Source organism: Nuphar pumila, chromosome 8 (genome assembly GCF_984573655.1).
Source record: "Nuphar pumila chromosome 8, dmNupPumi1.hap1.1, whole genome shotgun sequence".
In the NCBI taxonomy this organism is placed as follows: domain Eukaryota; kingdom Viridiplantae; phylum Streptophyta; class Magnoliopsida; order Nymphaeales; family Nymphaeaceae; genus Nuphar; species Nuphar pumila.
In genome coordinates, this window is record NC_143256.1 from 114,197,506 (window position 1) to 114,222,627 (window position 25,122).

The 25,122-nt window shown below is 35.6% G+C and overlaps 1 long non-coding RNA gene across 2 annotated transcripts; it reads left to right on the forward strand.

The window, feature by feature from the left end:
• Positions 1-13,405: 13,405 nt before the first annotated feature.
• On the forward strand, positions 13,406-24,359 carry LOC149830292 (uncharacterized). Of its 2 annotated transcripts, none has more exons than XR_016433846.1 (4): positions 13,406-13,556; positions 14,450-23,277; positions 23,362-23,486; positions 23,997-24,359. It is a non-coding gene; the product is annotated as an uncharacterized LOC149830292 (long non-coding RNA). The 2 variants fall into 2 exon arrangements; XR_016433847.1 differs by having other exon boundaries at positions 13,447-15,514; positions 23,133-23,277.
• Positions 24,360-25,122: the final 763 nt, after the last annotated feature.

Genomic DNA, 25,122 nt, shown 5'->3' on the forward strand with positions numbered 1-25,122 from the left:
CACCTCCGTGTGTTTGTAAGTGCTTATGTTCTTTGGCCCTTTTGTAAACCTTGTTTGATAATATTGAAAGGTGTTGACCTATTGGTCGTCGTGAACATACCTTAGTTTAAGAGAGAACCACGTAAATCTTTATGTGCTTCTTTTGTTTTCGTTGTTGGTTTATCTTTATTCCACTGTCATTGTTGTATTACCTTCATCGATTCACACTTGTGGGAAAGTCAGTTTTTTTTCTAATATCTGGTATTAGAGCTTTGGTTTCTCTAGTCTTAGTTCATTATATTTGTGTGTGAAGTCATGAAGAACAACGTTGATCATAAGATCCGTTTGAATGGCACAAACTGGATGACCAGAAAAACAAAAATAGAAGACCTTTCGGTTTATAAATATTTGGATGGACCTATAGAGGGTGATAGTTGATGATGCATGAAATGCACATCATGTTATTATAATATTCATGCATTGTTATGTATTTTTAAGGTTTAGAACACATGTATTGATGTATTTAAACATGCAAGAACTATGGTTTGAATTTGGCTCAAATCGGAGTTAAATCGAGAAAGTTATTGCATTTTTAGTGCACGAGTTCAGACTTCGAGGCAAATCGGGTCAAGATCCAACCCGAACAGCCATTTTGAATCTTGGATCAGTTCATGAACATAACAATCAAACTCATTTTTTATCCAAATCTAATTTATAAAACTTTTTCAGAAAACACCCTTCAAAAGAGGCGCCTAGCATTTAATTTCATTTTAAACCTCTTTTTGAATTTGTAAAAACTTTAGACTAGGTTTAAATATGATTTTCTAAAAACCCTAGGACGTTTTTGCCTTGGGATGTACGCCAGCCATAGCTCCTCTTCCTCCTCCATGCCTTCCTCTCCATTCCACCTCCATTGATGCTTCTTCCTTTATTATTTCTTTTCCTTCATATGATTTTCTAATATGGTGTGATCTCCATTGAAATAGACAAAAATGGCTAGATTATGTCTGGCCGATTTTGATATTTCAATGTCTTAAAATTACAGATTTCATTTTCTCATCACAATGAAAAAAAAAAAGAGAAACATGGTTTCAGACAACCTAATGTCAATTTAGTTAATGGTTAGTGTAGTTAAGATTTAGTTGTCCTTTTGCATTGTAGTTAGACACTGGTTTAATCTTGAAAAAGAAAAAAAAATCGTCATTATGTGTTGAGATTAGCATCGGTTCTTTGTCATCGTGGTGACTGTCATTTTCTCTATAGAAGAAAGGCAGCCATAGTTGCAGCATGGATCCTGAATTAGGTTAGTCTTAGGTAAGTTAGTAACTTTTGGTCCAGATTCATTGAATGAAGAATTTGGTAAGTTGTGGTCATTAGCTAGCCAATTTAGTTTTAGGATTTCCTTTAGGTAAGAGTACACGCATTTCTTTTTTTTTCAGTTTCAAACCGTCCATGCATTCCAAATGTTATCCTTGCATGTAATTTAAATATTAACTAAAGGAGTATATAGTTAAGTAAGTTAATGAGTCTAAATTAGGATTTGCAAAATTGGAATGAGGGGGTATGATTGTAAAAGCATAGCAAGTGGTGATTTTGGTAGTGTAAGGAGTTTTCAAAGTTCGTGGAATTCTAAATTATAAAGTATTGGGTCCTCTTTGAGGATGCCAATTCAGATTGATTAGATGCCTATTCAATTAAGGAAAGTGATTCAATTTTGAATCACCTACTTAATTGTTGAGTGGCTTTGTTTTAAGAAAGAAAGTTAAGTCTTTGCAATGCAAAACATGTGGGCCCACTTGGGCTGACGTTTTGGCTTTACAAGGAAGGTCTTTGCTAAAGGCAAGTATCCCTGGGTCCCACTTGTCTCCATCTCAGCCCTCCATCTGCATTCAATAACTTTTCCCTTGATTAGGTTAGTGTTAGGCATAGACGTCCCCTTGTGAATTAGTTAAGCAATGTAATCATAGTTAGTTAAAATTAGTTATCTAGGTTAAGTTAAAGTAATTTAAGTGCAATTTTTATTTTTAAATTCTAGTCAGTTAGAAGTTGGTTTTAATTAAATACCATATGTCAGTTACCTTCATTTATTCTAATTTACATTTGTGTTTTAGCTTAGGTTAGTTTAACTAATCGTGTGCATTTTAGCTTTGTTTAGATGTAGTTTGTCATTAACTTCTTCAAGTACGTAGGTTTTATTGTTAGGTTTGATTCCTTCATTTGAATACAATCTAGTTACTGTCTTTAGCAAGAAGTTGGTCTGATTAGTCAGTTTGCCTATACCTAATATCAACAACATATGCATTGAATGGTTTTTCCTTATTTTAAGTGAATGTAAAAATCAGAAATTGCAACCTGTGACAGTGGTTATTCTATGTGTTTTTTCTCAAAGTTTTTTCAAAAACACACTTTTGTTCTCCTCATTGGGGTGTTTCGTGACTGTAAACCAAAAATCAACTCATTCTGAGTTGATTTGGTTTGATTTTAAAACAATTTTTTCAAAAACCGGTTCGAAAAAATCTAATTTCAGGACAGGCTTATTTTCAAATTTTTACTGATTTGGAAGCGCTTATATCCGGATCTTCCGGATGAATTTTTGAGATTCGTAAAATTTGTCTGATTCCTTCACGTGTCAAGAATCCAAAAAAATAAAAATCATCTGATTTGGACGTCGTTTGTGCTTTCAAACTCTCTATTTTCAAAAACTTGTTAGAATGTGATTCATGCATTTCATTGAGGGCAAAATGGACTTTTCATTACTTAGTGAGGTTTTTGTGATTTTTCGTATTTTATTGCATAGTAGTTAGTGTAAGTATAGTAATTAACTTAGTTAGATTGAATATAAATTAGTTATCTTAATTAGCATTTATCATTTCATTTATTTTTATTTTAATTGTATTTTTAGATTTAGTAATTAATTTTAGAATCAGTTTTAAGTGTAATGTAGAATTAATTTTCAGAATTGTCACTGACTTTTATTTTCTATTGTTTTAGGTTGATAAGTCTCCTACAGGTTCCAGGTTAATCACGTCGAGCATGAGAAAGTTATACTTGGTGAAAAGACAAAAATGCCCCTGACGATCTGGACAAGATTGTAGCAATCTGCTTAGGAGTTAATTTTTTATTTGTAGTTTGTAACTTAGTTATAGTTGTAGTGTTTAACTTAGTTGTAAACAATTATGATATTAATAAATTAAAATTGTTAGATTTAATTTGGATATTTTCTTGTTCCCTAAGGATTCGACCCGTACTTGCCACATTGGTGGAAAGTCGTTTTTTAAATATTTGGTTGACGATTTTCCAAATCTTTTATTGAAAATAATGTTTTAAAAATACCACTTCAAAAAGTTCAACCAAATTTTGGCACCGTTGCGAGAGAACGACGATTATATTCTATTATTTTTGAAATTTTAGTTATTAATAATTGTTTAGTTAATTGTTTTATTTGTTCTAGTAGTAGGATTAACATAGTTAGTGAATATAGAATTCACTTACTATTTTCCTAGGATTCACTGGAATGCATACTTCAATAAGCGAATAGACAAGTGAGGTTTTAGCGAACATAGTTTGTGATTTCCTATATCTGTTTATTTTGTGATTTAGATTAGATTTTGTCTTTCATTCTAATAGCATAGTTAGTAGTTCTGACATAATTTAGAGTAGTTGTTATTATTTACTCTTTGCTTTTGTGATTTTATTGACAGCATTTAGAGTAGTTTAGTTTAAGATAGATTTTAGTTTGTTCCATACATCTGGTCTTAGCACTAATGAATGCAGGGGTAAAGATCTTTGGGTACTCCATTGCATCCTTTTGTTGACGACCCAAAGAGGATTTTACATTCTCCTCGAAGTTCGAGAGCAATGAGTGACATGGATCCTTCAGCTCCAGTTCCTCCCCGTGCTCTGAGGGAGTACTTCACTCCCACAGACTATGTCTAGGCATCTTGCATTTGGAGACCCGATGTAGGAGCACCTCATTTTGAAATTAAGGTCAATATCATTTAGATGCTCCCATCCTTCTACGGCCTTAGTCACGAGGATCCCTATAGGCACCTTGATGAGTTTTTAGATATCTGTTCTACAATGAAGATACAGAATTTCGAGGATGATGCTTTGAGATTGACCATTTTCCCATTCTCATTGAAGGACAAGGCCAAGTATTGGATGAAGTCCTTAAATTCCATAGAAATAAGGTCCTGGGATCAGATGCAACAAGAATTCCTGAGGAAATACTTTCTCATAGGTAGGAAAAACCAGTTTAGGCGAGCCATCACTAGCTTCTCAGAGCTAGATGGCGAGCATTTTCATGAGACCTAGGAGAGAATGAAGGATCTCCTTAGGAAGTGTCCCCACCATTAGGTACCGAGATGGCAACTGGTGCAGAGTTTCTACGATGGATTGTCTGCCAGAAACCGTCAGATGATCGACTCTTCTTGCGGGGGGACATTCATGTTGAAGACCGAAGATGAAGCATGGAGACTGTTTGATACTTTAGAAGAGAATTCCCTCCATCATGCCTCTAGCTCTCATTCTGAGAGACCCACACCTAGCATTCTCAAGAAATGTGATATTCTCGAGATTGGTCAATCTACTGCATTACAATGCAAAGTGGATATGCTTTCGCAGAAGCTGGATCAACTTCTCGTGGGCTCATCCCTCACTCATCAGGTGTGTACTCTTTGTGCCAGTCCGACACATTCTGTCACTGAGTGCCCTTCGGCAGCTCAGTACCCTAAATTTGTTCATCAACAAGTCCAGGTTGCTCAGAGGTTCGCCAATCCCCTGAATGACCCATTCTCATCTACATATAATCTGGGTTAGCGAAACCACCCTAATTTCTCATGGAAAAATCAACAAGCCCCAGTCCCATCCCCTCCACCCCACCAGACTAGGCCTAGTTCTTTCACTCATATTTTTCATAGGCCGAATTACTCTCAGCCCTCTCCTACCTTTCCCACGGTTACCCCTCAGAAGATAGCTTCATAATTGTCTTTTAAGGAGAAGATTCTTCAAGCATTACACGAGGTGAAAACCTCCAATCATAATGCTATGGAGAAGTGTAACCAAACGCTCAACTCCCATACCCAATCCATAGCTAAGCTTGAAACGCAAATGGGCCAGTTAGTTGATGCTTTGACGAGGAGAACCGAGGGTAGTCGACCGAGCCAACCTGTGTTGAATCAAAAGGGAAAGGAACTTTAGGCTTCCGAGTTTTGAGCAGTGAAAGTGTATCATATGTATATCGTAGAAATAGGATTTTATTTTTGTTTGATTTTATTTTGACTTAGATTTCATGTTTGTCATGCAGGTATGTGTATTATCTGATGCTTCAACGAATGAGTCCAAGTTACCAAACACAGAAGCAAACCATTGGCCAGATCATTAGAAAACTATGCATTTGTACATGCATAGTGGTGGTGCAAAGTCCAATCAATCGCCAGCTTCAGAGGTCTGACACATATCAGGTTGTATCTATCCTTTCTCCCGTATTTATTTTATTATTCTTTAGGGTGCATCTGCATTGCATGTCTGCATATTTTTCTATGCCACAAGGGACAATGTCATTCAAGCATGGGGGGATGGTTTAGATGCACACTAATTTTTTTTTATGTTAGATAGCTAAAAACTCATAAAATTAGGTCTTTAAGAACTAGTTGTAGTATATATGATTGTTTTTGCATAATCTCGCAATTTAGAATTTTTTAAGCCCCATGTGATTTTTTTTTCTAATCTGATCCAAAAGGGGTAGTTATTTAAGTAAAATTCAAAGAAAAGATAGTACTTGAACGTTAGAATTATTTTGAATCGCTAAAGTATAAGTATGCACAATATATTTTGAAAAACTAAGCAAATAAAAAATATTTAGAGATATGAAATAAAAAGAAAAGAGCTATGTTTAGTTGTTGATGTCTTCGCAAGTCCCAGTAGCTGAGCTTAGACACAAGCTAAAGTGTCTAAGTCTCATGACGAAAAGGATAACGAAGGAGATCATCTTCTTGTCTAGTCGATATATGTGGCTTATATGGTTCGAGTAAGTAGAGTCTGAAGGGTGTTTTACACCTGGTGCCCTAAAGCTATCTGGTTTGGGAGCCACCGACTTGAAGGCTCGTTACATGAACTTCATAGAAAGCCTAAGAGATAGAGACATTGCATATGACCAAAGGAAGACTATACGTAAACTATTAAAATAGAAGGTCTAGTGGCTCGAGCAATTAAGTCTGAGGGATACTCTGTATCTGGTGCCCTAAGGTCGTCCGACCTAGGAGTCACTGACCCAAAGCTCGCTACACAGGTCACGAACACTGGAAATTTGAAATAGTGCTCAATTGAGAAGAATTGAAAAATATGGAAAATTGAAAAACCAAAAGAACAAGAATGAGCTCAACTGAGAAAAAAATTATTACATAGGAATAATTGTGAAATACTATGCAGAAAATATACAAGTGATGATAAATAATAATAACATGATAATACTTGACTTTCTGAAAAAAATCATAAATAATTACAAGTTTAGAAAAGTGAAAGGAAAATGTTTTTATTGTGGTGGCATAAGAATTCTAAATTTGTTATGAGAGTGTAAATTACATGAAATATTTGTTGAAACGATTTTCTTAATTGCCTAATATTTTTTGAAAATGAATTATTCCTGCATGATATTGATGTTTGTGGGTAGCATCTCTGCAAACCCTCACGAGACCTTACTCGTCCACTGGGTAACCCAGGGGTTTAAAGGGCTTGTTGCATAAGCTAAATGCAACCGTGATTCCTACGAAAGTGAGTTAGGAATTTTATTTTATTTTACATGCATTGTTTAATTTTAGTATATTAACTTAGTTAGTTTAGTTTGTTAAGGGACTAACAAACATTCAAGCATAGGGGTATTTGATGATGCATGAAATGCACATCATGTTATTATAATATTCATGCATTTTTATGTATTTTTAAGGTTTAGAACCCATGTATTGATGTATTTAAAGATGTAAGAGCTATGATTTGAATTTCGCTCGAATCAGAGTTAAATCGAGAATGTTATTGCATTTTTAGTGCACGGGTTCGGACTTTGAGGCAAATCGGTCAAGATCCAACCAAAACAACCATTTTGAATCTTGGATCAGTTCATGAACATCACAATCCAACTCATTCTTGATCCAAATCTAATTTATAAAACTTTTTCAGAAAACCCCCTTCAAAAGAGGCGCCTAGCATTTAATTTCATTTTAAACCTCTTTTTGAATTTATAAAAACTTTAGACTAGGTTTAAATATGATTTTCTAAAAACCCTAGGACATTTTTGCCTTGGGATGTATGCCAGCCATAGCTCCTCTTCCTCCTCCATGCCTTCCTCTCCATTTCACCTCCATTGATGCTTCTTCCTCTATTATTTCTTTTCCTTCACAATTTTCTTCCTCCGTCATTTTCTTCCCCACCGTAGTATGAATTAATTAACGTGTGATTTGTTGTATTATTGCAGGGTTGCAGACCAATGTAGGTGTCCTTCCCAGCTGGTGTGTCATCTACACCACTAGGAAAGGCCGGCTTCTTCTCCTTTCGGCCCTCTTCTCCATTGGGCACAGCCCTTTCACTTCCACCGCTCGACACCATTCGTTGGGTGTATCCTTGCAGCAATACACAGCCACGTTGATGTGAAGCGCAGCAACAACGAGTTTGGCAGCGACGTTCCTTGGCTTAAACCGCTCTTCCTTCCCCTTTACTCGTCGGACGCCCCTCTGAGGTGTGTTCTCCTTCTCACCCCCTTCTTTTAGTGTAGATCAAAGCAAACCTTGTAAAATTGAACCGTGCCTTATTTATTTGCATGTTCTGATTTTTCGGTAGTTTAGTAATGAAAAAACCTGTTTTATGAGTTTTAAATTCCATTTGAGGTTGGCTTAAAACGCGATTTTCTAATATGGTGTGATCTCCATTGAAATAGACAAAACCGGCTAGATTATGTCTAGCCGATTTTGATATTTCAATGTCTTAAAATTACAGATTTCATTTTCTCATCACAATGAAAAAAAAAAAGAAACATGGTTTCAGTCAACCTAATGTTGATTTAGTTAATGGTTAGTGTAGTTAAGATTTAGCTGTCCTTTTGCATTGTAGTTAGACACTGGTTTAATCTTGAAAAAGAAAAAAAATCGTCATTATGTGTTGAGATAAGCATCGGTTCTTTGTCATCGTGGTGACTGTCATTTTCTCTATAGAAGAAAGGCAGCCATAGTTGCAGCATGGATCCTGAATTAAGTTAGTCTTAGGTAAGTTAGTAACTTTTGGTTCAGATTCATTGAATGAAGAATTTGGTAAGTTGTGGTCATTAGCTAGCCAATTTAGTTTTAGGATTTTCTTTAGGTAAGAATACACACATTTCTTTTTTTTCAGTTCCAAACCATCCATGCATTCCAAATGTTATCCTTGCATGTAATTTAAATATTAACTAAAGGAGTATATAGTTAAGTAAGTTAATGAGTCTAAATTAGGATTTGCAAAATTGGAATGAGGGGGTATGATTGTAAATGCATAGCAAGTGGTGATTTTGGTAGTGTAAGGAGTTTTCAAAGTTCGTGGAATTCTAAATTATAAAGTATTGGGTCCTCTTTGAGGATGCCAATTCAGATTGATTAGATGCCTATTCAATTAAGGAAAGTAATTCAATTTTGAATCACCTACTTAATTGTTGAGTGGCTTTGTTTTAAGAAAGAAAGTTAAGTCTTTGCAATGCAAAACATGTGGGCCCACTTGGGCTGACGTTTTGGCTTTACAAGGAAGGTCTTTGCTAAAGGCAAGTATCCCTGGGTCCCACTTGTCTCCATCTCAGCCCTCCATCTGCATTCAATAACCCTTCCCTTGATTAGGTTAGTGTTAGGCATAGACGTCCCCTTGTGAATTAGTTAAGCAATGTCATCATAGTTAGTTAAAATTAATTATCTAGGTTAAGTTAAAGTAATTTAAGTGCAATTTTTATTTTTAAATTCCAGTCAGTTAGAAGTTGGTTTTAATTAAATACCTTATGTCAATTACATTCATGTATTCTAATTTACATTTGTGTTATAGCTTAGGTTAGTTTAACTAATCGTGTGCATTTTAGCTTTGTTTAGATGTAGTTTGTCATTAACTTCTTCAAGTACGTAGGTTTTATTGTTAGGTTTGATTCCTTCATTTGAATACAATCTAGTTACTGTCTTTAGCAGAAAGTTGGTCTGATTACTCAATTTGCCTATACCTAATATCAACAGCATATGCATTGAATGATTTTTCCTGAATGTAAAAATCAGAAATTGCAACCTGTGACAGTGGTTATTCTATGTGTTTTTTCTCAAAGTTTTTTCAAAAACCCACTTTTGTTCTCCTTATTGGGGTGTTGCGTGACAGTAAACCAAAAATCAACTCATTCTAAGTTGATTTGGTTTGATTTTAAAACAATTTTTTCAAAAACCGGTTCGAAAAAATCTAATTTCAGGACAGGCTTATTTTCAAATTTTTACTGATTTTGAAATGCTTATATCCGGATCTTTCGGATGAATTTTTGAGATCCGTAAAATCTGCCAGATTTCTTCACATGTCAGGAATCCAAAAAAACAAAAATCATCTTATTTGGACTCCGTTTGTGCTTTCAAACTTTCTATTTTCAAAAACCTATCAGAATGTGATTCATGCATTTCATTGAGGGCAAAACAAACTTTTCATTACTTAGTGAGGTTTTTGTGATTTTTCGTATTTTATTGCATAGTAGTTAGTGTAAGTATAATAATTAACTTAGTTAGATTGAATATAAATTAGTTAGCTTAATTAGCATTTATCATTTCATTTATTTTTATTTTAATTGTATTTTTAGATTTAGTAATTAATTTTAGAATCAGTTTTAAGTGTAATGTAGAATTAATTTTCAGATTTGTTACTGACTTTTATTCTCTATTGTTTTAGGTTGATAAGTCTCCTACAGGTTTGAGGTTAATCACGTCGAGCATGAGAAAGTTATACTTGGTGAAAAGACAAAAATGTCCCTGACGATCTGGAGAAGATTGTAGCAATCTGCTTAGGAGTTAATTTTTTATTTGTAGTTTGTAACTTAGTTATAGTTGTAGTGTTTAACTTAGTTGTAAACATTTATGATATTAATAAATTAAAATTGTTAGATTTAATTTGGATATTTTCCTGTTCCCTAAGGATTCGACCCATACTTGCCATATTGGTGGAAAGTCGGTTTTGAAATATTTGGTTGACAATTTTCTAAATCTTTTATTGAAAATAATGTTTTAAAAATACCACTTCAAAAAGTTCAACCAATAGCGGCAAACCAGAAGAGATAAAAGATGACGAATGAAGAAAGCTAGATAGGAAAGTTGTCGGTTTCATTCTGAAATGGATTGATGATAGTGTCTTTCATCATGTATCTACAGAAACTTTGGCGCATGGTATTTGTACCAAACTAGAAAGCCTTTATGATAGAAAGATGGCAGTGAATAAGGCTTTTCTATTTTGAAAGCTTGTGAACCTCAAATATAAAGAGGCAGCTCTATTGCAGAGCATCTAAATGAGATCAAAAGCATTATGAATCATTTGGCCATAATGAAAATCGCTTTTAATGATGAGTTGCAAGCCTTGTTGCTCCTTAGTTCTCTTCCTGAGAGTTGAAAAACCTTGGTGGTTATAGTTAGTAACTCCGCACCTGATGGAACGGTAATGATAAGCCAAGTTACCAGCAGTCTGCTGAATTAAGAAACTAGGAGAAAATCATCAGGTCCTTCCCTCTCCGAGGCACTTGTGGTTGAAAAGCAGGGGAGAAGAAGGAGTAAGAGCAAGACTCTGCACTTTCGTGACAAATCTAAAGGTCACTCACACTTGAGTTCAAAGAAAGACGTCGAGTGTTATTATTGCCAGAAGAAATGGCACATGAAGGGAGAGTGCAAGAAGCTCAAGTTCAAAGAGCAGAACAAAGAAAAAAGCTCAGAAGAAAAGCAAAGTGTCAAAACAGCAGTCACAGATGAAGAGCTCATAGTTATCTGTGATGGTACAAGCACCAATTTGATCGGTCAAGAGACTGATTGGGTAATTGATTCTGGAGCTTCATTTCATGTTACCTCGCAGGCTGATTTCTTCACTTCTTATTCACAAGGTGATTTTGGGAATGTCCGAATGAGAAATGAAGATGTGTCAAAGATTGTTGGCATAGGCGACATTTGATTGAAAACAAACGTTGGCTGTAAATTGTTGCTCGAAGATGTTAGGCATGTACCAGACATCCGACTAAATCTGATTTCTATTGAAAAGTTGGATGATGAAGGCTACAACAACACCTTCAATGACGGAAGGTGCAAGCTAACCAAAGGCTCATTGGTGGTAGCTAGAGGAACAAAGACATGTTCTCTTTACACTTTGCAAGTGAAGATCTGAAGAGTATTGTGAATGTTGTGGAGACTGGCTCATCTACAGAATTATAGCATAAAAGGCTCGGGCATATAAGCAAGAAAGGGTTGCAAGTCTTGGTCAAGAAAGATCTCCTAATAGAGGCTGAAGGTACATCCTTGGAATCATGTGTTCATTGCTTTCATGGTAAACAGAATATGGTCTCTTTCCATAAAAGCATTGCATCTAAAAAATCTCATGTTCTAGATCTTGTACATTCTGATGTGTGTGAACTTTTGAAGGTCAAGACACTTGGTGGTGCGTTGTATTTTGTGACTTTCATAGATGATCACTCTAAGAAAGTATGGGCTTATACACTGAGAACTAAAGACCAAGTTCTAGATGTATTCAAGTATTTTCAAGCTATGGCTGAAAGAGAAACTGGTAGACAGTTGAAATGTCTTCATTCTGATAATGGTGGCGAATGCATTGAGCTATTTGATCAGTATTGCATCAATCATGGCATCAAGCATGAAAGGATCGTAAGGATGACACATCAACACAATGGGATTGCTAAGAGAATGAATCACACCATTCTTGAGAGAGTCAGATGTTTATTATCACACTCTAAGTTGCCAAGAGCCTTTTGGGGTGAGGCAATGAGGACAATAGTTGATCTTATCAACTTGTCTCCTTCTTTTCCACTGAATGGAAATGTTCCAGAGAAAGTTTGGACAGGGAAAGAAGCTTCCTATGGTCACTTAAGAGTGTTCGACTGCAGAGCATTTATTCATATTCCAAAGGAAGAGAGGTCCAAGTTTGATCCAAAGGCCAAGCAGTGCATGTTTCTTGGCTATGGCCATGAAGAATTTGGTTACAGACTATATGACCTTGTTGATAAGAAGGTGGTTAGAAGTCGAGATATTGTCATCTTGGAAGGTCAAACCATTGAAGACATTGGTAAGTTTGAGCCATCAAAGTCCAGTACAAGAGATTTTGTTGATTTAGATCTCCTTGATGCACTAATGATGCAGAGGAAGGAAGTACTGAGACAAAAATTGAGGGAGAGCCAACACCCCAAGAGTCACTTCCTCAGACTCCGATAAGGAAGTCTACTAGAGAGAAACAACTATCCAAGAAATACTCATCAAATGAGTATGTGTTGATTACAGATCAAGGTGAACCAGAAACTTTTCAAGAAGTTTTGGAGAATGAAAACAAATCTAAGTGGTTTAAGGCAATGAAAGAAGAAATGAATTTATTGCATGAGAATCACACCTTTGATCTGGTAAAGCCACCTAAATGAAAGAAGGTGTTGAAGAACAAGTGAGTCTTCAGGCAAAAGACTGATGGAAACGTCTCACAACCTAGATTCAAGGCACGACTTATCGTGAAAGGTTTTGATCAGAAAAAAGGAGTTGACTTTGATAAGATCTTCTCACCAGTTGTGAAGATGTCCTCCATTGTGAACACCCCAAATTTTCCAAAAAACCCAAAAAATCCTTCTTTGCCCCTTACTCACATTCTCTGAATAAACGGGTCAATTTTTAATCAAAAATTCCATTCATTTCTCAGATTTGCTGGAGTCCAAACTCATTTTTTATTCCTAACCCATTTTCTGAAGGCTTTTTCAAGGAGCAACGTTAAAATTCTCAGAAAGCCCCTCTTTTGTAAATAGTTCTCAAAAAATTCCAAAAATAGTTTAATCTCTCATTTTCCCTAGTTCTAGAGTTTTATTCTCAAAAATACAAAAAAATGTAGAAGATTTCAAGAAAAGAACAAATAATAAGAAGAAAATCAAAAAGAAAATACAAAAAAAAATAATGCTCTTAAAAACCACCTTTTGAAAAATCACCCTTTTGATAAAATATACCTTTTTGAAAAAAATCCGATAAAAGAGCCTCGTCTTGGAAAATTTTAAAATTGAAGGAGTTATTTTAAATAAAAGAGAAAAACCCTAAAAAGAGTGGCTCTCTCTATCCCTCTTTCTCTCGTATTCTCTCTCTCGAAAGCTCCTTCATCCCTCTCGATCCTCCATCGCACACCCTCTTCCTCCTCCGCTCATCTCCAACCACCCTTCTTCCCGAACCTTCCCTTTTTCCTCTTTAAAAAGTGCACACAGGAAGACCTCAAAATCATCCGCTCTCACCCCACCACGTTCTTCCTCTCCTTCACGTTTTTTTTTTGTTCTTTCCCCAACCGACTGAAGAGAGTCGATCAATCCCCAAAAGTTATAGGTAAGTAACTCTTCTCTCTCTGATTCCTTCAGAAATCTCCTTTTCCTTTCACAATATCACCTTGTTTTCTTTGGATTTTTGTTTTTCTCTTTGTCATTTTTTTCATTTTTTTTTACAAGGCATAATGGTGGGATCGACCTGCTTGTAGCAGGATCGACCCACCCTATGCGACATCGATAGAACCCATCAGTTCCAACACCTTTTTTTTTCCTTTTGCTACAAAATTTGGTTTTCTTCAGTTTATTTAACCTTCAGCATTCTTTTTTATTCGTTACTATGTCCTTGTTACTAGAGATAATTTACCAAAAGCTTGATTTATCAAAACCCTCATCTATCCTACTGAGGTTCCAGGATCTATGTTTGCCGCGTTTTTCATATATCATCAGTAGGGTTATTCTTTAGCATCATTATAGTCATCTCCATTCATTGTTTTAATTCAGTATCAATCTTCTCATTTGCTTCTTTAATCATATCGTTAGATTAGTTATGTGTTGATATCTATATATTTTAACTGTTATGCCCATTTTATTCTCAACATTTCATCTATATATAGTTTCCATTCCATTTGCATCATTGCATCTGCCTTACGATATTGTCCGCAGGATTAATCTACCCTGTTCCATTATCAGCTTTTTTTTTTCCTTTTCCTTTTATGATTCTAGCATTATTTCTGTTAAGCTTTCTGTTTAAATCTAATTTCACCAGTCTTTATCCTGTATGTCATTGTATTGTTTATTGTGAGTCAACATTTTTTTTTTCATTCATCACATGGTCTGTGATTCTTCCATTTTCTGCTATATGATATTCGTATTGTTGTGTGAAATACACTCAGTATCTTTTTGTTTCACTTGTGCATTCCTCCACCTTCACCCATGGAATCTATCCATCCAAAGTGGTCGTCTACCTAAGGTTTCGTTGGGATTGCTTGTGGGGAACTATGATGGCTTCAGTAAAGAACAAGATTTTGAACCTAGGGATCAAGGTTGCTGTTGTTGGTAGGGATAAGACTGCTTGTGCCAAACAGTTTGGCGATACCTTATCAGAGGGGTGGGTCAAGGTTGTGATAGGTGTAGTGGTGCTCATATATCATCTGTTTCATTGGCATCCTTGGAGTACTCGATTTTGCATAATCGTGACTACCTTGCTGTGTGAGTACTTGATTTTGCATACCATTACATTTGTATAGCTACTTTAATTTGGTAAGTATTGAAAGTAAGGTCCTGATGATTATGGATGTTACATGTAGACGTGAATATTTTTTTTCCTTTTCTTTTTGGCTGGGATGGTATGTTTTCTCTTGCGCCGCAAAAACTAGAGCTCTGAACATTATTTTGATGTTATTATGATAGGATTGTCGCTTTTGGTAATGCAGATTACCTGTGCATGCATTGTATGGGTTTCATTGTGTATATTTGTGATTCATTACATCAAAAGAAATAACATGATGCACAGTGAACCTGTGTTATTAGTTTATACATGATGTCTGTGCATCCTAGCATGTCATCAACATTCTCCACATGATATTTGTAGCATCTTGTTGCACTGATATGATAGTTATTGCACCCTGCCTCACATCATTTAGCATAGCTTGGGCGTATGACCACAATGTTTGCATATATGCCTTGTCTCCACTCAAATTAACCTGCCTCTCAAATTTGGGGGAGTGCAATTAGTAGTAAGTTATTAAGTATGAAAACATTTGATGAAAACACTCGTGCAATGAAGGTCACATTTATAAAATGTTATGAAGGAGAGCTGAGGAATCAGCTTTTCAACTCAGATTTGACCCTTTTAAGGTGACCGGTGCATCAGGGGTTGGAGATATCCATATAAGAATGCAAATGCCTTATCATTGAGATCCACAGGGGATCCCTTATAGTTTCAGCAGTTCATTACTATGCTCCTATAATCACTAGTGGCTTCAGTAAGTCATCTATGCTTTCAAAGCCAGCAGCAAGGTATGATCTGACGCTCACCTCCCCTTTGCTTTATACTTATACCCTCACACTTGTTGTCATCTCATGTACATCCATCTTGTTCTCTTCCCCACACTTCCATCACCCACTTAATCACCTATGATCCCTTAGCAATACACGCAGTACACTTTTTTTAAGGTTTTACCTGTGGTTATCAATAAGAACATGCCTTGTGATTTTAGCTCAAACCACCCATATCTCCTGTACATTCCCATAATGTATATATATATCAGATCACGTTCGTCTGTCATATTGCACAAATCTATCATTTGCACAGAATATTAACATCAGTAGGAGTTTTATCTGTCTGCACTTGATTCCATTTACTGTTACTTTTTTTATTTACTGTAACATACTTAGTATCATTAGTACATTTTGCATTTGCTGTAGCATTAGCCTTTAGCTTAAACACTTGTTGTGCATAACGTTTCTACCTTTAGCAGTAGCACTCATATATAATATTAGAATTTGCACTTATTAGCATTCAAGTTCATTTGTTGTCGCTTTCATTTACTGTAGCATTCTTAGCATGATTAGCATCAACATTAGAATACATTTATTTAGTACTTAGGCTTATTGTTAGCTATTGTTATTTACTTTAGTATCCATCTAGCACTAAGGTCTACTATTGGTGATTGATCATCAGACTCTATGTTGTGTATGTATTTCTAACATGCTGTGCATATATATCAATATTTGTATATCGGTACCTATACAACACATTGGAGTAATATATACACTATCTCACTGCACTTGTGCACCTATTCAGTCACTATCTACCACCATACACCTTTGCTACTGCAATTTCCACTTGCACAACATCTACCGTAACTTTCTGCAAGCATGCAGCAGTGCTTAGGCACTGCTGCAATTTCCTAAGGGGCATTAGCAGAGGCGCTAACCACTGTAGCATGTACACAGCACCCCCACCATTTCCTACATCTTCACTACCAATCTTTACATTTTCTCAGCTGTAACATGCACCTACCATCTGTACCCTTACACTCCTATATACAATTAGCCATCAGTAGGCATCCACATCCCCAGCATTACACTCTCATAACAGCCATATTCACCTAAAAATTAATGCACTTGCTGCTCACCACTTGCCACCAGTCACCATTTATCTATTTCCTCACCTCCATTGTGTCACCACTACTTTCATGGTAATGTTTTCAGCAGATCTTCATTGTTTTTGGTGTGTATTCATTGTACTATGTAACAACATCATAGCACTTTGAGTATATCCCACTGCAAGCGGTATACCCATTTCCTTTGATTTTTTTCTTCTGCAAAATCCATATATATATATCCATTTGTATATAACTTCAATATACCTTGCCACATCCATCCTATATATGTATATTTTCCTGCAAATTCTTCCAGTCATTGTGTATCATGCTATAACATTGCCACAGCCACATTGTTCCAACCCACTGCATTTCTACTGTGCATTTCCCCATATTCTGCATATATAACCCCTATGCCACACCTTCACCTACACTGTACATCTATGCATACTCCATCATTCACTAGGTATGAATTCCTCCATTAGCTCAGACACATCATTTTTATACTTCCATTTAGAGGGCATATGTATATTCTAACTAACTTAGGATATTATTCATACCTTTCAAACAAGCCTACTTTAGGTTCATTATTACATTACATTTAGGATGTTATATGTATATTCTAATACTTACTCAACATATGATTCCAGTATACATTGCATTTTCATTAGTATAAAATATATGATTGAATATTTTCATTATTTGCATCTTAGGTCTAATGTGATATAGGTGAATTGCTTTCTATATATATATATATATATATATATATATATATATATATCTTGTGTTAATTTGAATTTTACAGGAATAGAAATGTTCTTCTTCTTCTTAGTTTTTGGAATTTGTAATTTCAATTCCCTTCAAAATCTGTAATAGTTAGATACTAATAAAAAAAATTTAGTATTAGATTAGAATGTATGAGCACGTATATCCTTCAAAATTGCTTGTTTCATGTCATTTTCCCTTCTTTTTTTCAAAAATTCACGAATGGGAACATGAATGGCACATGCACCATTCTAATAAAAGTGATTAAATCCTAAGTTGACGATTTACATCAATGGCCATAGTCAAGGTGTGAACAAAACTTAGGATTTTCATCTTTAATGGAATAACACTGGATCCCCTTCAAAAATCATCATATTTTCAAGAATTTTTTTTCTTTATTAGAGTTTAAATTAAAATTAACTCAAGATATATATCAATGGCCATAGTCAGGATATATTGAGAGTTAATTTCATTTTAAAACTCTATAAAGGCACCAAAATATGTTTTATTCTTCATGTAAATTTAAATATAGATTATTATATAATACATTTAATGACCATAGTCAGGGATGTATTATATCTTTAATCTTATTTAAATTCATTTAAAGAATGAGATATGAATTTTAAAAACTAAAATTCAAATTCTTTCATCCATTTCATCATTTAGGATATAATTGCATTATATTTTCAAAATTCTTTTAAAATCCAAGTGATTTTTGAGATATATTCTTCAAAATATCTCCTTCACCTCTCAAATCAATCTTTAATTCTCATTTGTACATTCAAAATCTTCTTTCTATGCTCAAATTCTATCTTACTCAAAACTTCAATTTCAAAGTCCAATTTGACTTTGAAAATTCAGATTCATTTTATATTCAAAGATTCAATTTCGAAGTCCCATTTGACTTTGAAAACTCAAATTCATTTCTATATTCCAGATTCATCTCCTGATTTCAAAATTCAAAATCAAAGTTTCAATCTCTATCTTTCTTCCCAAATTTTGCAAGTTCAATTTCAAGTTCTATCTAGGTTCTCAAAATCCAAATCACATCTATATTTCCAAAGCCCAGACCCATCTTCGAATCTCATCTGGATTCCCAAAATCCAGGTCCATCTTCAAATCTAATCTGGATTTCTAAAAACCAGATCCATCTTCTAATTCCATACTGGATTCCAGACTTCGGATTCAAATCCATTTAGGATTCCAGATTTCGGATCCAACTCCATATTGGATCTCAGACTTCAGGTCCAAATCCATTTAAGATCCCAGAATTTCAACTTCATTTTTGGATCCCAAACTCCGGAGTCAATTACCATCTAGGATTTCAGATCTCAGATTCAACTCCATTTTTGGATTCCAGACTTCGGATCCAAATCCGTTTAGGATTCCAGATTTCATACACAAATCCTAAATTCCAAATCCCATCTAGATTTCTTCCATCTTTCTTTTTTATTTCAAATTTTAAATCTAGAGCTTCACCCTATCTTCAGAATTCCATCTTGACTCTCAGTTCTAGATCCATTTTGAAGTCCATATTCAACTTCCAATTCTTATTTCCTAAAATCCCTTCTTCAAAATTTAGGTCCATCTCAATCTTGGATTATTTCAAAACTCAAGATTTATTCTTAAGTTAGAAAATCTAACTTCTCCCGGTCCATCTTCAACTTTCACAAAACCATTTCTTCATTATATTCTTCATAGTTTTAAAAATACTTGGAAATTTCTAAATGATTTTCTCAAAAAGAGCATACATCTTTGCATTTACACAAGCATGATTCTTTGTGCATTTTCTAGACTTAGAATAATTTCTTAGACAATATCAAAGCAAAGTAAAAGGCATAAATTCGATCCTTGGTTCGATTATCCCTGGTAAAGGCGCCAGGAATGATCGAGCTTCGTACCAACGAGCGAGCCCCGTCTCCCAAATTTTCTCACAAATATTTCAAAAGGAAGGCGAGTAATCTTTTAAATCTCTTCAAAAATCAAGGTCAAGTGAGACCTTCGCAGAAGATTTCCTCTCTCTCTTCTTTCTTTTCTTTTCTCTTCTCTCTTTTTTTCTGTCTTTTATTTTTCTCCCTTCAAAAAGGAGGAATTAGAGGTTAGAAAGGAAAAGAGAAGGAAGAGAGGAAAAAACCCAAGAGCGGAAAAATTTTGTGATGATCACATCCATCCGAACTGTGCTCAGTATAGCAACAAACATGAACTTAGAAGTTGAGCAGCTTGATGTAAAGACTGTATTTCTGCATGGTGACTTAGAAAAAGAAGTTTATATGGAGCAACCTGAAGGCTTCATTGACAAGGCAAAAAACACCTTGTTTGCAAGTTGAAAAAGAGTTTGTATGGATTGAAGCAAGCACCAAGGCAGTGATATAAGAAGTTTGATTCTTTTATGACTGAGTATGGATATTCAAGAACCTTCACAGACCATTGTGTGTTTGTGAAGAAATTTTCATATGGTAACTTTATCATTCTCTTGCTTTATGTGGATGATATGCTGATTGTGGACCAAGACATCAGCAGGATAAGCAAGCTAAAGTTGGAGTTGAATGAGACCTTTGCCATGAAGGATTTAGGTCCAGTAAAGCATATTCTTGGGATGAGAATCATTAGTGATAGATCACATGGGCTGATCTAGTTATCTCAAGAGAATTATATCAAAAAGGTTCTTGAGAGGTTCAATATGGATAAAGCAAAGCCTGTTAATTGTCCTCTTGCAGGACATTTCAAACTTAGCTCAAGTCAATGTCCTGCAAATGATGAAGAAGAAATCGAGATGCAGAAAATTCTCTATGCTTCAGCAGTAGGTTCTTTGATGTATGCTATGGTCTGTACTCGACTAGACATAGCTCATGTTGTTGGAGTTGTTAGTCGATTTCTGTCAAATCTAGGAAAAGAACAGTGGACAACAGTGACATGGATTCTAAGGTATCTTCAAGGGACTTCAAAGATGAGTCTGGGTTTTGGAAATGGTGAACCTATTCTCGATGGGTTCACAGATTCTGATATGGCTGGTGATATCGATAGTAGAAAATCTACTTCTGGGTATTTGATTACTTTTGCAGGGGGAGCGGTTGCATGGCAGTCGAAATTCCAGAAATGTGTAGCTCTCTTCACCATAAAAGCTGAGGTCATCGTCATTACAGAAGTAAGTAAGGAATTATTGTGGTTAAAGAAATTCTTTCAAGAGTTGGGCTAGAAACAAGAAAGGTATGTTCTTCACTATGATAGCTAGAGTGCAATTCACTTGAGTAAGAATTCCTCATTTTATTTAAGATCAAAACATATTGATGTTCGATACCACTGGATTCGAGATATCTTGAATGACAAATTGCTGCAACTTAAGAAAGTTCACACTGATAATAATATATCAGATATGCTGACTAAGGCATTGCCCAAGGACAAGCTTGAGAAGTGTCGGTCTCTAGCAGGGATGGTTGAAGCCTCCACATAAGTCAGGAAGGGGGAGAATTATTGGGTTTCCCTCCTTATGAGACCCATCTATCTTGGAAATAGATCGTCTGATAACTGATCATTTATGGCATCATCAGTAATTCGATGCATATTCATTATCGCGGTAGAATTCCCATGCACGATGATTGATCTTCTCGAGGGCGATTTGGAGTATTCGCTGGATAGCGATTTATAGAAGTCCTCACAGCTGAATGATGATTCAGTTGTTCAGAGTTTTGATGATCAATGATTTATCGATGGTGATTTGTGGTTAGTGCTTTAAGCTGCATAGCGATTTATTTCAGTACTCGTTGGATAGCGATTTGTAGTATTCGCTGAATAGCGATTTATGATAAGGTGATTCAGGCACATTGTAAGTTGTGCAAGACGTTTAGTCTTCCTTATTAAATGTGGGTCTCGTCCTCTATTTAAGGGATGGATGAGAGAGAGAAAGTTAGAGCTGGAAAAAGCAAGAAAGAGTGTGAGATACACTTTTAGAGCACCAAAAAAGGTGTGAAGAGAACAAAAGCGAGAAGTGTTGCTACACTTCTTTTAGGACAGCTTCGTGAGGCTAGTTCTTCAGAGCATTTGTTCTTTGTTCTTCAGTGTGGTATATCTTCTTTGTTCATTTCGTTACACCTCCGTGCGTTTGTAAGGGATTATGTTCTTTGGCCATTTTGTAAGCCCTGTTTGATAATACTGGAAGGTGCTGACCTATTAGTCACCGTGGACGTACCTCAGTTTGAGAGAGAACCACGTAAATCTTTGTATGCTTCTTTTGTTTCTGTTTTTGGTTTACCTTTATTCCACTATCATCGTTGTATTGCCTCCATTGATTCACACTTATGGGAAAGCCAGCTTTTTTTCAACAGCCCTAGCAAGCCAGTTGCCTCCATCATGCTGCCAGCACGGTGGGCTGGAGGTGGGCATGGCCACCGTGCCACCTGGCATAGTGGGCTGGAAGTGGGTAGCCGTCTGTGGCTTGTAGTCATTCCCTCCCCCCGCCCTCCTCTTCAAGGAACACGGGGGTCACCTCCCCCGGTGCCTCCCTCTTTAACGGGGCGGCGCAGGGGAGGGGGTCACCTCCTCCGCCACCTGCGTACCTCCCCCTCTCTCATTAGCTCAGTTCCCTCTCTCTCTCTCTTCACCTTTCTTACCCTGATGTAGAGTCCTAAAATAGTTATTTTTTATAATTATATAATATATATATATGGTTATTTTCATATAACATATATTTATATATTTACGAATATATAGATGAAAAATGCAAAAAGTATCAATTACGAGTTTTTACTGGCTTTTCGAATAAATTAGAAGTTTTTAAAACATTTACGAGCTTTTGAAAGTATTTATGAACTTTTAAAATATTTATCAGCTTTTTGAAATATTTATGAGCTTGAGCTTTAAAAATATTTTTAAATATTCTCTTAAACTCAGGTAATTTAGTGATGTCTTCTTCTTTTTCGGGTTGCTGGTTGTCTAAGACCCTTTGTGACTTTTTTGCGATTTCTTGGTTGGGGAAGGTTTTTCTAGTACACTGTGTTCTTCATGATTTTCAGATTTTTCAATTGTTTTTGAATTTTTAAGAAATTTATTTTATTTTTTTTTTTTGAAAATTTAAAAAAATTTAATTTTTTTTTATTTTTTGGGGGTTTTCAAAATATTCAGAAATTTTTTATTTTTTCATGTTTTTGGAGTTTTCTGATTTTTTAGTTTTTAGGATTTTTGAGTAAAAGGAAGCATTATTTATAAGAAAATGAGTAAGAAAAACTTCTTTGAAATCAGAAATATTTTTGGGATTTTTTTATTTTTCAATTTTTAAGCTTTTCTGAATGAATATTTTCAAGGGCTGGGTTGGTTATACTTGCCCGTTCCTGTGAAATGACGATCCAGTTTTTTGGTTGCCATGAACCTGGATAAAAAACGAAATGAGATTCACAATATTCATTTGAAATTACACAGCATTCATTTATGGGGTTTCCAATCTCGCAATTTTTGGAAATAGAAGCACTTTCCTTAACCACATTGCACTTCAGCTCAAGGATTTTGGGTCTGAACCTAAGCTCAAAAGAACTGCTTCTCCAAGACTTGAGATCCTCTTGCTTCTTTTTCTTCTAGTCCTCATAAGAATCAACTTCTGAACTTCTGCTTTGTCTTTTTTATTGTTCACCTGCCTTGATGAAGATGAATTTCTTTTCTTATGTAATTGCAATTGCAATCTCATTCTCAGCAATTGCAAGTCCGTGGCTTCTATAATAGTGGTCTTTTGGGAAAATTGTCAGATGTAATGGATTTTTCATCTGTAACTTTGGCAGGTTCGAGTTATTTTTGTCTGCATCTGCTTGTGCTCGGTCTTCTTTAATAATGCAGCAGATGCTTGATGAATTCTCTCATGATGTCATTTTCCCTCCAAGGCAGCGATCTCCATTTGAACCAAAAGAATAGCATTGTCTTGACGAGGTGATTAGTGCCGTACAACAGCTTTCAGGGTTTTTTTTGTGTTAATAGCTCATGTACACTTACTATGGATATGGTGGTGTGCAGATTGTCTTCAGCTATTTCAATGGATGCTGACACAATTTCTGAATCATTTGGAAGACAGAGAGTTCAATGTGGACTCACTTTAGCAGGCTCCATCTCTGTTGAGTGTCAATCAACCGCTAGACTTGGTAAGTTTGTAGACAATTGTCCTATACAAATATCTATGGAGCAATATTTCTTGGCATTTAACTATCATGGAGATACTGGTGTCAAAGAAAAATTATGTGTCAAGTCTATGTTGCAAATATTGCTAGTTATTTAAAACGTTGGAATACTAAGACTAAAAGGTATTGTGATATGTCCAGTGTATACTCATTTGGTCAACTTATCATGTTTTTATGATGAAATCACAATAAAATCTTGATTAGATTGTGTTCTGTTTCTTCTCATGACTTTTCTTGGCCAGCGTTCGATTTTTAAGGGAACTAGCACCCAATTAGTATTCAGCTTAGGAATCAGTTTTACATATAAAATTCTTTAGTCTCAAATCAGGAGTTTTGGTGATTGTGTGATGATGGTTATCCATGAAATGACCTAGTGAGGTAGATATTACATATAAAACCATCTTGTTCTCCTTGAACATAAATACTTCTGAACGCAGTTTCACATATTATAAAACCATCTTGTTCTCATTGTAGGAAGCTTGTTCAGAACCTGCTGATGACTGTTTGCCGTTAGAGAAGTACAGATGCTCTTGCTGAAGATTGAGAAGAAGCATGCTCTGTGTGAAGCACATTCCCTTCATTCTTTATTTGATTTATTCTGTTTCTCCAGAATCACCAAGTACAGTGGAGACATTGTGTAGAATTCTTTTGGATCTCCTGATGATGAATTGAATCAGCAGTCTGAAGGTCTGTCCGTGGGGTGGTCTGCCGTGAGATGCACTATCGTTCATCTGTTCTTTAGACCGCTGTAATAGAATTGGCATCATAAAGATTGTCGACGAGTTTGAATTCTACTTGTATGTACAAATCAGATGCGCATAATGAAAAAGGCTAGAAAGCCACACATGTTGCTTTTGAAAGTGTTTTTGAAGGAACAAGAGTAACAGTTAATTTGGGACATGTAGATATTCTAACCATGTCTGAATCTTTTTTGCTTTTTGTGAAATGTTGAAAAAACTATTAGGTTTCTGAGAGTGCTAGTTTTGTTGTGTTTAACAGTATAAGAATTTGTTTTGGAGGGTTACACTACATTAGGTTGAGTTGGTCAGTGGAAATTGAAAGCAAGACGGGTTTTGGTCAGATTAAGGCTGATCCTGATCTTAGCTTATCAAGCACCATATGCACTAAACTTAAAGTTGCATCAGGTGGCAGTGCATTGCTAGCATTCCGATTCACTGCCATTGCTTCCAACCTTGTAACTTTCTTATATCTTGGATTCTGATCCAAGTCATGTGCAGGTTTCTTCCTGCTCCATCTGAATTGCGAACCACTTTTCAATTGGTTTCCTAAAATAAGGGGTGCTTTTAAAGTCCAGATACTTTATAGGGATATCTTTTTGTATTTTGGAAATAAAATCTTGATATGTTCATAATGTCTCGATAAGATCAACTGTCTACTTCTAAATGTATGTAATATGAATCAACCAGAAAACAATTCAATCCCCAATCAATTCAGCTCCTCAATTCATGGGACGATCAAAGAGCCTGGAATATGCACAGATACTTTGTTGTTGCCATAGGGGGTTGTCTTGGGCTGAGCGGCCCATGGTGCAATCCAAACTATGGTACAACACTATTTACAGTACAATCATCGTCACTCC